At 48.1% G+C, this 13449-nt stretch overlaps 1 non-coding gene across 1 annotated transcript; it reads right to left on the bottom strand.

The window, feature by feature from the left end:
• Positions 1-9342: 9342 nt before the first annotated feature.
• trnag-ucc (transfer RNA glycine (anticodon UCC)) lies at positions 9343-9414 on the bottom strand. The gene has a single exon. It is a non-coding gene; the product is annotated as a tRNA-Gly (tRNA).
• Positions 9415-13449: the final 4035 nt, after the last annotated feature.

The raw sequence follows: 13449 nt of genomic DNA, 5'->3' as shown, positions 1-13449 counted from the left end.
CACAAGTATAAAAAATGAATGAAAGATCCCAATTTCGAGGCTGTCATATCCCAAGGTACCACTATCAGGTACTTAGCCAACTCTCTAGAATTTGCTGATACAATCAGTCCACACTGCCTCCCTCGCTGGTCCATTCCATACAGCCAGCAGCACCCTCTGCATTAAGAAAGTTGCATTCAAGCATTCTGCTCATCCTATGCCCCAGGTAGAGAAGACGAATAGTGGCGGGAGGACCCAGACCATCAGCCTGATGTGAGTTTGGACATTTCTGTTTTTAATTCAGATTATTGCATTTGCAATTTTTTCATTTTTTTGTACATTTCTATTTTTATATTTTGAACAAATTCTCCAAACCCTGTGCGCAGTGAGTGCTGACTGCGGGCCCTTTGATTGACAGCTCTCACCCCCGCCCGCCTTCGTCCCGGGCTGACTCCTCCCATCATGTGACACGCGGCACCATCTCTCACATTTGCGCGCTGACATCGCGACGCGGACGTGCATCTCCGGCCCGAGAGACGCCGCGCATGCGCCTCGTGGTCCCTGTGCCACATTCCCTCAGCAATAGGCGGGCGCCGGGAGGATGATGATGGTGGGCTCGGGTTGGCAGGTGGGCGGCCGCTGCTGTGGGCGGGGGCGAGGCCGACACAGGGAGGGTCCGCACCCTGGAGTGGATTAGACCCCGGGCCTGGGAACGGCGCAGTGAGGGCGGCCCGAGCTACAGCTCCTCTGACTCCAGGCTGAGCGGCGTTAATGGGGCTGCGACCCCCAGGACGGAGGGACTGAGTCGCCGGGACGGTGGGACTTGTACTCCCGGATGGAGGGACTGAGAACCCCGGGACTGAGGTACTGAGACCCCCGGACAGTGGGACCACGACCCCGGAATGGAGGGACCGTGACCCCCGGAATGGAGGGACCGAGACCCCGGGACGGAGGGACTGAGACCCCCAGGACGGAGGGACTGAGACCCCCTGGACGGAGGGACTGAGACCCCCGGGACGGAGGGACTGAGACCCCCGGGACGGAGGGACTGAGACCCCCGGAACGGAGGGACTGAGACCCCCGGGACGGAGGGACTGAGACCCCCGGGACGGAGGGACTGAGACCCCCGGGACGGAGGGACTGAGACCCCCGGGACGGAGGGACTGAGACCCCGGGACGGAGGGACTGAGACCCCCGGGACGGAGGGACTGAGACCCCGGGACGGAGGGACCGTGACTGCCGGTACAGAGGGACTGACACCCCGGGATGGTGGGGCCTTGACCCCCGGATGGAGGGACAGTGACCCCCCGGGATAGAGGGACCGTGACCCCATAGACAGAAGGGCCGTGGCTCCTGGGACGGAGGGACTGAGACCCCGCGATGGTGGGACCGTGACCCCCGGGATGGAGGGACCGCGACCCCGGGATGGAGGGACCGTGACCCCCAGGATGGAGGGACCGTGACCCCGGGACGGAGGGACCGAGACCCCGGGATGGAAGGACCGAGACCCCAGAATGGAGGTACCGTGACCCCCAGGACGGAGGGCCCGAGACCCCGGGATGGAGGGACGGAGACCCCGGGATGGAGGGACCGTGACCCCCAGGATGGAGGGACCGTGACCCCTGGATGGAGGGACCTTGATCCCCGGGACGGCGGGAGAGCGACACCAGGAGCGAGGGGCCTCCACCCCGGGCCGGTCGCACCGCGACTCCCGGGACATTGGGACCGAGACCCCGCGATGGAGGTTCCGCAACCCCGAGAGGGAGGAGCCGCGACCCCGGGACGGTGGACCGCAACCCTCGGAGGGAGGTGGTCTTTGAGACCGTCCATGCTCTGTTGTGAGATCTCTGTGTGTGTCTTGTTCTGTTCGTGTGTTACTACATTGGCTCCCGGTACGCCAATGCCTCGATTTTAAAATTCTCATCTTCGTGTTCTAAAGCCTCCAAGGCCCTCAACCCCTGACTCTCTACCCTCCTCCAACCGATTTAATCTCAACCGACAACCCCATGTCACTCCACCCAATCATGGATTCGACCGCACCCATATATTTCCTCCCGCAGCCAATGTACACTCGACGCTCAGTGCTCGGACACTCAGTCCTGTAAAACACACAGTCAGTGCTGGGACACTCAGTCCTGTAAAACACACAGTCAGTGCTGGGACACTCAGTCCTGTAAAACACACAGTCAGTGCTGGGGCACACAGTCCTGTAAAACACACAGTCAGTGCTGGGACACTCAGTCCTGTAAAACACACAGTCAGTGCTGGGACACACAGTCCTGTAAAACACACAGTCAGTGCTGGGACACTCAGTCATGTAAAACACACAGTCAGTGCTGGGACACTCAGTCCTGTAAAACACACAGTCAGTGCTGGGACACTCAGTCCTGTAAAACACACAGTCAGTGCTGGGACACTCAGTCCTGTAAAACACACAGTCAGTGCTGGGACACTCAGTCCTGTTATACACACAGTCAGTGCTGGGACACTCAGTCCTGTTATACACACAGTCAGTGCTGGGACAATCAGTCCTGTTACATACAGAGTCAGTGCTGGGACATTCAGTCCCGTTACATACACAGTCAGTGCTGGAATACTCAGTCCTGTTATACACACAGTCAGTGCTGGGACATTCAGTCCCGTTACATACACAGTCAGTGCTGGGACACTCAGTCCTGTTATACACACAGTCAGTGCTGGGACATTCAGTCCCGTTATGCACACAGTCAATGCTGGGACACTCAGTCCTGTTATACACACAGTCAGTGCTGGGACACTCAGTCCTGTTATACACACAGTCAGTGCTGGGACATTCAGTCCCGTTATGCACACAGTCAATGCTGGGACACTCAGTCCTGTTATACACACAGTCAGTGCTGGGACATTCAGTCCCGTTATGCACACAGTCAATGCTGGGACACTCAGTCCTGTTATACACACAGTCAGTGCTGGAACACTCAGTCCTGTTATATGCGCAGTCAATGCTGGGACACTCAGTCCTATTTTACACACAGTCAATGCTGGGACACTCAGTCCTGTTATACACACAGTCAATGCTGGGACACTCAGTCCTGTTATACACACTGTCAGTGCTCGGACACTCAGTCCTGTTATACACACAGTCAGTGCTGGGACACTCAGTCCTGTTATACACAGTCAGATAAATAAATAACTGCAAACAAAGAATGAAATCTCCATGACCTGATCGTTTCCACCCAGAGTATTTAAGGAAACAGCTCGGGAAATTGCAGATGCATTGGTCATAATTTCCCAAAGCTCTCTAGACTCAGGAATTGTGCCTTTGGATATGAATGTTGAAAATGTCACTCCGTTATTTCAGAAAGGAGGGAGGGAGAAACCAGAAAATTACAGACCTGTCATTTTAACGTCGATTGTGGGGAACTTACTGAAATCTATCATGAGAGAAAAAATGAGTTGGTCAAAGAGAGTCAACTTGGATTTGTGAAGGGCAGGTCATGTCTGACCAATCTATTTAAATTTTATGAGGTCACTAACAAGGTGGACAGGGGAGTGTCTATGGATGTTGTCCATATGGACTTACAGAAGGCATTTGATAAGTTTCAGCACAAGAGATTAATAGAATAAATAAAAAGAAAGGGACCTTGTGATTCGGGTTAGAAATGGTTGGGAGGCCGGAGAAAATAGTAGGGATAAAGGGAATGTTCTTTGATTGGGGGGATATGACAAGTGGTGTCCCCAGGGATCAGTACTGGGGCCTCAGCTTTTCACCATGTTTATCAATAACTTGGATGAAGGAATAGAGAGTTATCGGTCCAAGTTTCTAGATGACACTAAGTTATGAGGCACAGTCGGTGGTGTAGATTGGAGCAGGAAGTTTCAAAGTGACATTTTAAGTGAATGGACAAACTGTGGCAGGTGGAGTTCAATGTGGGGAAGTGTGAGATAATTCAATTTGGATATAAAAAGGAAACATTGGAGTATTTTCTTAAAGTGAGAGACTGGGAATGGTGGAGGAGCAAAGGGATTTGGGTGTCCATGTACAAAAAAACACTAAAGGCTAGTGCACAGATACAAAAAGCAATCACAGACTCATGACCTTTATCTCCAGGGCTGGAATACAAAGGGAAGGAAGTGATGCTTCAGTTCTACAGAGCCTTGGTCAGAGCCCATCTGGAGTACTGATCCTCACCAAGGATATATTGGCCTTGGAGGGGGGACAGTACAGATTCACCAGAATGATACTGGGGCTTGAAGGGTTCATTTATGAGGACCGGTTGCATAAATTTGGTTTGCATTCCCTTGAGTTCAGAAGGTTGAGGGATGATCTGATCCAGATATTTAAAATGATAAAGGGATTCGATATGATAGAAATAGAAACCATTTTCTCTGGTGGGGGAATCCAGAACAAGAGGACACAACCTTAAATTTACAGCTAGGGTGTCTAGGATTGAAATCAGGAAGCTCCTTTTCACACAAGGGTAGTGGAAATCTGCTCAGGCTGATTAAAGTGGGCCCTGTGATATAATAGAATTTTCTGTCCTGTCAGACTTGGTCATCTTGTAGATCCATCTTTTAAAAAGGTGGAGGAACTCAGTTCTAAGATGGATTCCACTCACTTCATCATAAGTCCTCAAACTGTTTCTCTTATCATCGAGATATCAAGGACTAGAAACACTGTGTTTAAAAGAAAGCTGATTTATTTGACACTTCTGCAGAATACGAAACTCCAGCCCAGTTGAAGGGGGTCATTAACATCAGAAACAAACCCCCAACTGTCAGAATGAACATGGTTCAGTCCTGGATGCAGCAATAACAGCAGTAATAACAGCAGAATCCAACACCTGCAGTCACATGCGAACTCGCTGGTGACTCAGCAGGTGGGATGATCGGGTGAATCCAATCCCACACATGGAGCAGGTGAATGGCCTCTCCCCAGTGTGAGTATGTTCATGTCTCAGCAGGTCCCATGTTCTTTAAAAGCTCTTCTCAGAGTTAGAACATTTCAGGGGTCTCTTATCAATGTGAACAAGTTGATGTTCAATGAGGTGAGATGACTGAGTGAACCCGCTCCCACACACAGAGCAGGTGAACGGCCCCTCCCCAGTGAGAATTCGCTGGTGTGTCAGCAGGTTGGATGACCGAGTGAATCCCTTCCCACACACGGAACAGTTGAACGGCCTCTCCCCAATGTGAGTACGTTGGTGTGTCAGCAGGTCACTTTTTCTTTTAAAGCTCTTCTCACAGACAGAACATTAAAAAAGTTTCTTATCAATGTGAACAAGTTGATTTTCAATGAGGTGAGATGACTGAGTGAATCCCTTCCCACACACGGAGCAGGTGAACGGCCTCTCCCCAGTGTGAATTCGCTGGTGTGTCAGCAGGTTGGATGACTGAATGAATCCCTTCCCACACACGGAGCAGGTGAACGGCCTCACCCCGGTCTGAATACGTTGGTGTGACAGCAGGTGGCATGACTGAGTGAATCCCTTCCCACACTCAGTGCAGGTGAACTCTCCAGTGTGAACTCGCTGGTGTCTCAGCAGGTGGGATGACTGAGTGAATCCCGTCCCACACACGGAGCAGGTGAACGGCCTCTCCCCAGTGTGAACTCGCTGGTGTCTCAGCAGTTGGGATGACTGAGTGAATCCCTTCCGACACACGGAGCAGGTGAACGGCCTCTCCCCAGTGTGACTGCGTCGAGTTTCCAGCTGGGATGGGTAACTGAATCCCTTCCCACAGTCCCTACATTTCCACGGTTTCTCCATGGTGCGGGTGTCCTTGTGTCTCTCCAGGTTGGACGATCAGTTGAAGCCTCGTCCACACACAGAGAACAGGTGTCTGGTTTCTCCCCGCTGTGAATGGTGTGATGTGTTTTCATACTGTGTAACTGGTTAAAGCTCTTTCCACAGTCAGCGCACTGTAACACTCTCACTCGGGTTTGTGTCTCGGTGCTTTTCCAGTTACACTGATGTTTGAAATCTTTTCCCACGGACAGAACCGATGAACATTTCTCCTTCTATGTTCAAAGGCCGATGATCTTCAGGTGCTGCTGAATTGAGTGACTGTCAGATCTTGATGTCATGTTTGGTTTGAGTTTCCTGTCTGCAAATCCTCCCCTTGTAATACCCTGTAAAAGTAGATAACAAAAGTCCTCATTGTGGATACAGGATAGAAATTCAGAACAGGCAAATCTAATTTCTATGGAGCATTCTTCCTGCTGATTCCCCCAGACTGTAAATCCCCGTCCCACACACTCACCCTTCTCCCTCTGCTGAAATCCAAACCCATCACACCATCTCCAACATTTGGGTTGGTTTGGAGGCCTTGAACCTGAGTTGGGAAATACAATTGGAGAAACATGATACAATTTAGAAACAAAAGTCTTTAAAATCAAATAATCAGAAACGGTTCTGTGGGCGACGCGCGCAACAGAACACTGACCCACAACCTACGACTAATGGCAGCCGGAGGGCCCACAATCCCCCGCGCCCCAGAAACCCCTCTATCTCTCCGAGGCGCTGATTTCTCCGGCCAGCGGCTTCTGTTTTGCGCCAAGTGGGAAACAAATTTTGTTTGGGCTGTGGGTGAGTGTTTGCGCCCGGTTACACAGCGTGTCCCTCTCTCTCTCCGCTTCAAATGCACTTCTTTCGGCTCACAGTCTCTTTTACACATCTAACTGACTGGAACCATTTAAAGCTCCTCTCGACCCATCTTTTGTTTCTTTACTTGACCCATTACCACCCTCCTTCCCCTGCACCATCATCCCTATTGTCGCTTTATCACTCCTGCCCTCCACTCTATCACAGACCTTCCCTTTTGTTCTTTCCCTCCCCCCACCTTTCCCTGGCTCTCCACTTGCTGAAAAACTGTTAAAACTTTAACTTCTTCCAGTTCTGACGAAATCTTAACTCTAACCTGAAGCGTTAACTCTGTTTCTTTCTCCACAGACGCTGCCTCACTTGCTTTGCAGCATTTTCTCTTTATATTTCACATTTCCAGCATCCGCATTATTTTGCTTTTGATTGGATAAACCTCGCCCTTCTAAACCCCATCAGAGAATTATCAGCAAGAGGGGATTACAATGGCGGATGAGATTACCCCGAATGCCGCGCGGGGTAGAATACGGTCTATCTCCATTCGAAGGGGCGCAATGCGCAGGCGCGGCAAGGGCCGCTGGCCGGAGAAATCAGCGCCTTGGAGAGATAGAGGGGTTTCTGGGGCGCGGGGGATTGTGGGCCCTCCGGCTGCCATTAGTCGTAGGTTGTGGTTCAGTGTTCTGTTGCGCGCGTCGCCCACAGAACCGTTTCTGGAAATACAGACTGAGGAATTCAGAGCGGGTTTGCTGAACAGACACTGACCGTACAATGTAGAACAGAGTTTCTCAAACTATTTTTCTCGTGACCCAGTGGAAGAAAAACACTTCCCCCAGGGACCCCAAACAATAATAACTTCAGACTGGAGTTTTCATCAAATCCCAATAAAGGTCAGTCCATGCTCGCTCTTCAATTCACTTCAAGTCATAACGAAAATTACACATCGACGTTGCTTGAAAAACATTTTAAATACAGTATAAATACAGTAAAAGAAGATCAGGTTGAGTTTCACTGACTTAATGTGAGGGGTGGGTCTGTCAGTTGGTCATGATCTCGTTCCAATCTGGATCACAGGATGAAAGTGCTTCACGCATCTCAGGTGCGCTGTTGAGTTTCTTTCACTTGTTTTTAACCTTGTCAAAGTCCAAAATCCCAGTTCGCACATGTAGGTTGTTGTGAACGGCAGCAACAGAACAGTAATCATAACAGAGGATATTCTTTGAAAGCACTGATCCAAAAAGATGACAATCCGAATGACTTGTGGCGTGTTTTCAGTGTGCTCACAGGTGAGTCGCACCAGATCGTTTTCTTGCTCAGGCATCAAGTTTCGCCTCATTATTGACTCAGGATTTTCGAAAGCAAAAGGATCTTTCACCCAACGCTTTTCCTTCAAATTTTCAAATCCCTCTGCAGGGAAGTAGTGACTAAAATGGTCAGACTGAGCAGCGAGATGGAACTGTGTGACACATTTCATTTCATTCCCTTTATCTTCATTGATGCTGTTCTTCTCAATGTGTTGTAACAGTGTGAAGCAGGAAATGAGCTCCGCTCCCATTTCTGAGCGTAACTCTTCAAAAACCCTGCAGTTCAGTGAGTTTCCTTTAATGAAAAACCCCTTCCAATTCCAAGCCATTATGGAGAGTGCGGTGCCCAGAACTGAACACTGAACTCTAAATGATGCCTAACCAGAGCTCTGTATAACTATGACATAACTTCCACTGCTTTTTATTCCAATTCCCTTGAGATAAAGATCAAAATGTAATCTCCATTTTAACTTTTTTTTGTGATTTAGTAATCACTTTTATTGATTTCTGTACTTGGACCCATAAATCTCTCTCCTCCCCCACAGTTCGTAGCTTCTTGCCATTTAGAAAATACACTGATCTATCGTTTTATGGTCCAAAGGGATGACCTCACAGTTCCCCACGTTGAACTCCATCTGCCACAGTTTCACCCACTCACTTAATCTATCAATGTCCCTTTGCAATTTTCTGCTCCCATCTCCAATGTTTACTGTGCTACCTAAATTGTTGTCGTCAGCACACTTGGAAATAAAACTCTCTACATAAGAAATAGATGCCGAATAGACCATATGGCCCATCGAGCCTGCTCCGCCATTCAATAAGATCATGGCTGATCTTCGATCTCAACTCCACTTTCCCGTCCGATCCCCATATCCCTTGATTCCCCAAGAGTCCAAAAATCTATCGATCTCAGCTTTGAATATAACTCAACGACTGAGCATCCACAGCCCTCTGGGGTGTAGAGAATTCCAAAGATTCACAATCCTTTGAGTAAAGAAATGTTTCCTCATGTCGGTCCGAAATGTCCGACCCCTTATCTTGAGACTATGAGCTCCAGTTCTTGACTCTCCCTCCAGGGGAATCAGACTCTCAGCATCTACCCTGTCAAGCCGTCGAAGAATTATATACATTCCAATGCGATCACCTCTCATTCTTCTAAACTCCACCGAATATTGGCCAATTTTACGCAATATTTCCTCATACTACAATTGCAGCAAGACCTCCTTACTCTTTTGTTGCAACACCCTTACAATAAAGGCGAACATATCATTTCCCTTCCTCACTCTCATTCGACCCTTGGCAACTCAGTATTTCCAGCATGTTTTTCCTCTTTTCCTTTGACAGGGAAAAGAAATGAAGGTTGAAAATATTTTACTATAATTACACCCGATTATGTTTTGGAAACAATATCCAACTGATATGCATCAAATTCGATTGCAAACTGAACAGTTTCTGATGGAAATAAACTAATAAGAACACTTAATTGCGATGGCCGGGAATTGATCCCGGGTTAACTGCTTGGAAGGCAGCTATGCTCACCACTGTACCACCACCGCTGAAAATAATCAACAATAAAATAGTTCCCAAACATCAGACCCTGAACAGACACTGCAGGCTGTTGGATTTTGTTCTTCATTTGAACTGGTTTCTGACGGATCCTTTCTCGCTCTGTTGCAGTTCCTGTTTCCGCCCAGTCGATTTAGCCAACCCCCAATCAATGGAAATTCCACACCAGCCAGTAATTCTTCACCTGATATCGGACTGAAGAGACAGTCGATACCTGCAATACTTGACCAGCTGGAAATACATTTTACCACAGCTCACATCAGCCATTGAGTAAAGTTAAATAATTCCATTAAATCATTACAGAGACCTGACTACCAACTGGGCAGGAATGGCAGCTTAATATTCAAGTCTTTCAGATCTTTAGAAAGGACAGGGAAATAGCGAAAGGAGGAGGAGCAGCAATATTACTAAAGGACAATATTACAGCAGTTCAAAGATAGAATATCAGTGAGGGTGAGCGGGCAGTGTAAACACTCTGAGAGAGACCCATCACAAGTGCCCCCGCTGTACTCCTCCAGAAGGTATAAGAAGGGCGAGTGCGGGAGGATTTCTTCATTCTTTGTGAAAGTGTTTGTGAGATTGTGGAAATGTCTGGAAGAGGAAAAACCGGCGGTAAAGCTCTGTCCAAGGCCAAGTCTCGCTCATCCCGGGGCGGACTGCAGTTCCCTGTTCGCTGTGTTCACAGGCTCCTGTGAAAGGGGAACTATGCTGAACGTGTGGGTGCCGGAGCCCCGGTCTATCTGGCTGCTGTGCATCGAGTATCTGACGGCTGAAATCCTCGAGCTGCCCGGCAACGCGGCCCGGGACAAACAAGAAGACCCGCATCATCCCCAGACACCTGCCGCTGGCCATCCACAACGACGAGGAGCTCAACAAGCTGCTGGGACGGGTGACCATCGCTCAGGGTGTTGTCTGATATCCAGGCCGTGCTGCTGCAGAAGAAAACCAGCATTGTGAGCTCCAAGAGCAAGTAAACCGGACAAGGCTTAATCTGATAACCCAAAGGACAGGACCAACCTGATTGAAATCTTTGAAGAAGGAACAGAAAGTGCAGATAAGTTTAATGCAGTAGAGGTGATATATTTGGATTTTCCGAAGTCCTTCTATAATGTACCACATTGTAGACTCGTGGCTAAGTTCAGAGCACGTGGAGTCAGAGTCAGGTGGCTGAATGGATAGTAAGTTGGCTACAAAACTGAAAGCCGAGAATAGAGGTTAAGGGTCGCTACTCAGACTGGCAAAAGGTGGGAAGTGGAGTTCCAGTTGCTGGGACCACTGTTCTTCACAATTTACATTAACGATTTGGATTCGGGAATCGGAAGTACAATTCCAAAATTTGTGCACGGCACCAGATTGGGGGATTTAGTTAATAAAAAGGAAGAATGCATCAAAATGCAAGAGGACATTAATAAACTTGCAGAATGAAGAATCAGGAGGTCACACACTGCTTGGATAATAAGAGTCGAAACGTGATAGAGGAGCAAAGGGATCTAGTGGGACAGATACACAAAATACTAAAAGTAGCGACCCAGGTTAATCAGGTCATAAAAAGACAAATCAAACACTGGGATTCATTTCTAGAGGGATAGAGTTGAAAAGCAAAGAAGTTATATTGAACTTGTATCGAACCTTGTTTAGACCAGACTTGGAATACTGCGAACAGGTCTCGTCTCCATATTATAGACATAGGGGCATTGGAGAAGGTGCAGACAAGATTCACAAGGATGATACCAGAAATGAGAGGATATTCTTATCAGGAAAGGCTGAACAGACTGGGTCTCCTTTCAGTAGAAAAGAGAAGGCTGAGGGTTGATCTGATCGAGGTTTTTAAGATAATGATAGGGTTTGTTAGGGTCGATGTAGAGAAAATGTTTCCACTTGTGGGGAGTCCAAAACTTCAGGTAATAAATATAAAATAGTCGCTAATAAATCAAATAGGGAATTCAGGAGAAATTGCTTTACCCAGAGAGTGGTTAGAATGTGGAACTTGCAACTACGAGGAGTAGCTGAGTCAAATAACATAGGGACATTTAAGGGGAAGATAGATCAGCACATGAGGGAGAAAGGAATAGAAGGATATGCCGATAGGGTTGGATGAAGTAAGGAAGGAGGAAGCTCATGAGCAGCATAAACGCCGGCATAGACTAGTTGGGCCGAATGGCCTGTTTCTGTGCTGTAGTTTCAATGTAACTCGATGTAAAGGCTCTTTTCAGAGCCACCCTCTGTATCTGTGAAAGGGCTGGTTACTGTCTGAAGGGAGACGCTGATATCATGCTACCAGTGTGGCTTTGAGCTGCTTTTGTCTCGTTGTGGACGAGATGAGGTATTAATGGGACTGGAGTCGGGGCAGTGACCACAGTCCAGTACTTTAAACGGTGACTTATAGACCCCAGCCCACACATCACCAGATTTCTTGTATTTATTTAAACTACTTGCCATGCTGGGCTCATAAAGAATCACCAGAACTGCTCGACTAAACTTTCTACATCTGTGGAATTCAGCGCTTCGCTCCGTTTCTGTTCTATTTTGTTGGATTATTTACATAACACATCAAACTCACTGGGGAATCACTGAGATGTAACTCTGTACAGAAATAAATAACAGTGAATTGCCTGGTGCCCAGGAGATCAGGAACATTACTCGCCTTTCGTCCTGTTAACGAGTAAACCGTGTTTAGAGTCCACCGACCCGCTTTGGTTCCATATGGGGGATTAAACAGAGAAATCGGGAGGGGAGGAGACAGTCAGAGTGACAGAGCGGAGAGCGGCCTCTGATCTTCCAGCTCCACCTCCAGTTCTCTCCATCCGACAGTTTCAAACCGTTTATCGATAATAGAACCGAATCTCAGCGCTCCGCACAAACCCTGACAGACCCGGGCTTCATATTCAAGGATTCCCAAAACCCGAAGCTTTCAAATAAGCCCCGTTACAACGAGAAATCGTTAATATTCCTGCCTAAATACAGTCCGTTCAATAACAAGTCAACTCTGTTTCCCTGTTCAATCTCCGCACACATCACCTCCCAGACGGGTTCAGCGTTTTACAAACACCTTATTCCAGCTTATTTGGAGAATCTCATGTGTTGGGGTTTGAGTTATGACGCGCAGTTTCTCCGCCAGTGTTACCGTCTCACAGAGACTCTCGCCCTGAATCTGTGAAAAGATTATGACCATGAACTGGGACTGGAGCCGAACACATCCCCAGTTACAGTGAGGCCCGGCCCGGACATCTCATTCTCTCTATTTTATATCAGACAGGATCCCACTTTCATGTCCAGCAACAGAGAGAGAGAGAGAGACAGTATCAGTCTTACACTCCCTATCTGTGTCCAAATCACGCTCAATAGCAGTATCCACCTTCATATACAGCACCAGAGAGAGAGAGGGAGGCAGACACGGTGAGAGAGACAGAGAGAGCGGTGAGACACAGTGACAGACAGACGTTAACAGTATTAGTTCCAGACTGACCGGTAAAGTGCCGTTTTATCCAGAAAGATCGCGTTGGAGAGACAGAAGATGCAATCTCATCTCTCACTGATATTGTACACGGGTGAGAAACACTATTAATCCCACACTCAGGGACAGTACAGAGAGGGACAGAAACAATGGGCCACATTTAACCCTCTAATGCCTGTTGTACGAGCTGCAGTTTTACAGCTCAGGGCTGTTCGATATTACTCTCAGTGACCTACAGTTTCACTCCGGTTACATTAATCTGCGACTGTTGCTGCCTGATATTAACCCTACACGGTCCCAGCAAATACACCGACTCCCACTTTCCTCCCATGTTTCTCCAGGATTGGTTTGAGAAATCCTCTCTCAGTCACACATTTTCATGACCATTAATGAAGAGAATCCATTGGCTGATTTCACAGCCGCTCATTTTATCTCCGAAAGGCTCTTTACCATCAAAAGACCCCGAGAGAAACAGCAGGGATGGAAACATATCGTTTAATAGTTGGAGATTGTAAAGTCAGTCTGGATTCCAGCGTTAGGCACTGGTGGAATCCCATCTGTTTCCCATTCT

This window comes from Heptranchias perlo, unplaced genomic scaffold (assembly GCF_035084215.1).
Source record: "Heptranchias perlo isolate sHepPer1 unplaced genomic scaffold, sHepPer1.hap1 HAP1_SCAFFOLD_52, whole genome shotgun sequence".
In the NCBI taxonomy this organism is placed as follows: Eukaryota; Metazoa; Chordata; class Chondrichthyes; order Hexanchiformes; family Hexanchidae; genus Heptranchias; species Heptranchias perlo.
This window is presented reverse-complemented; position numbering and strand designations above follow the sequence as displayed.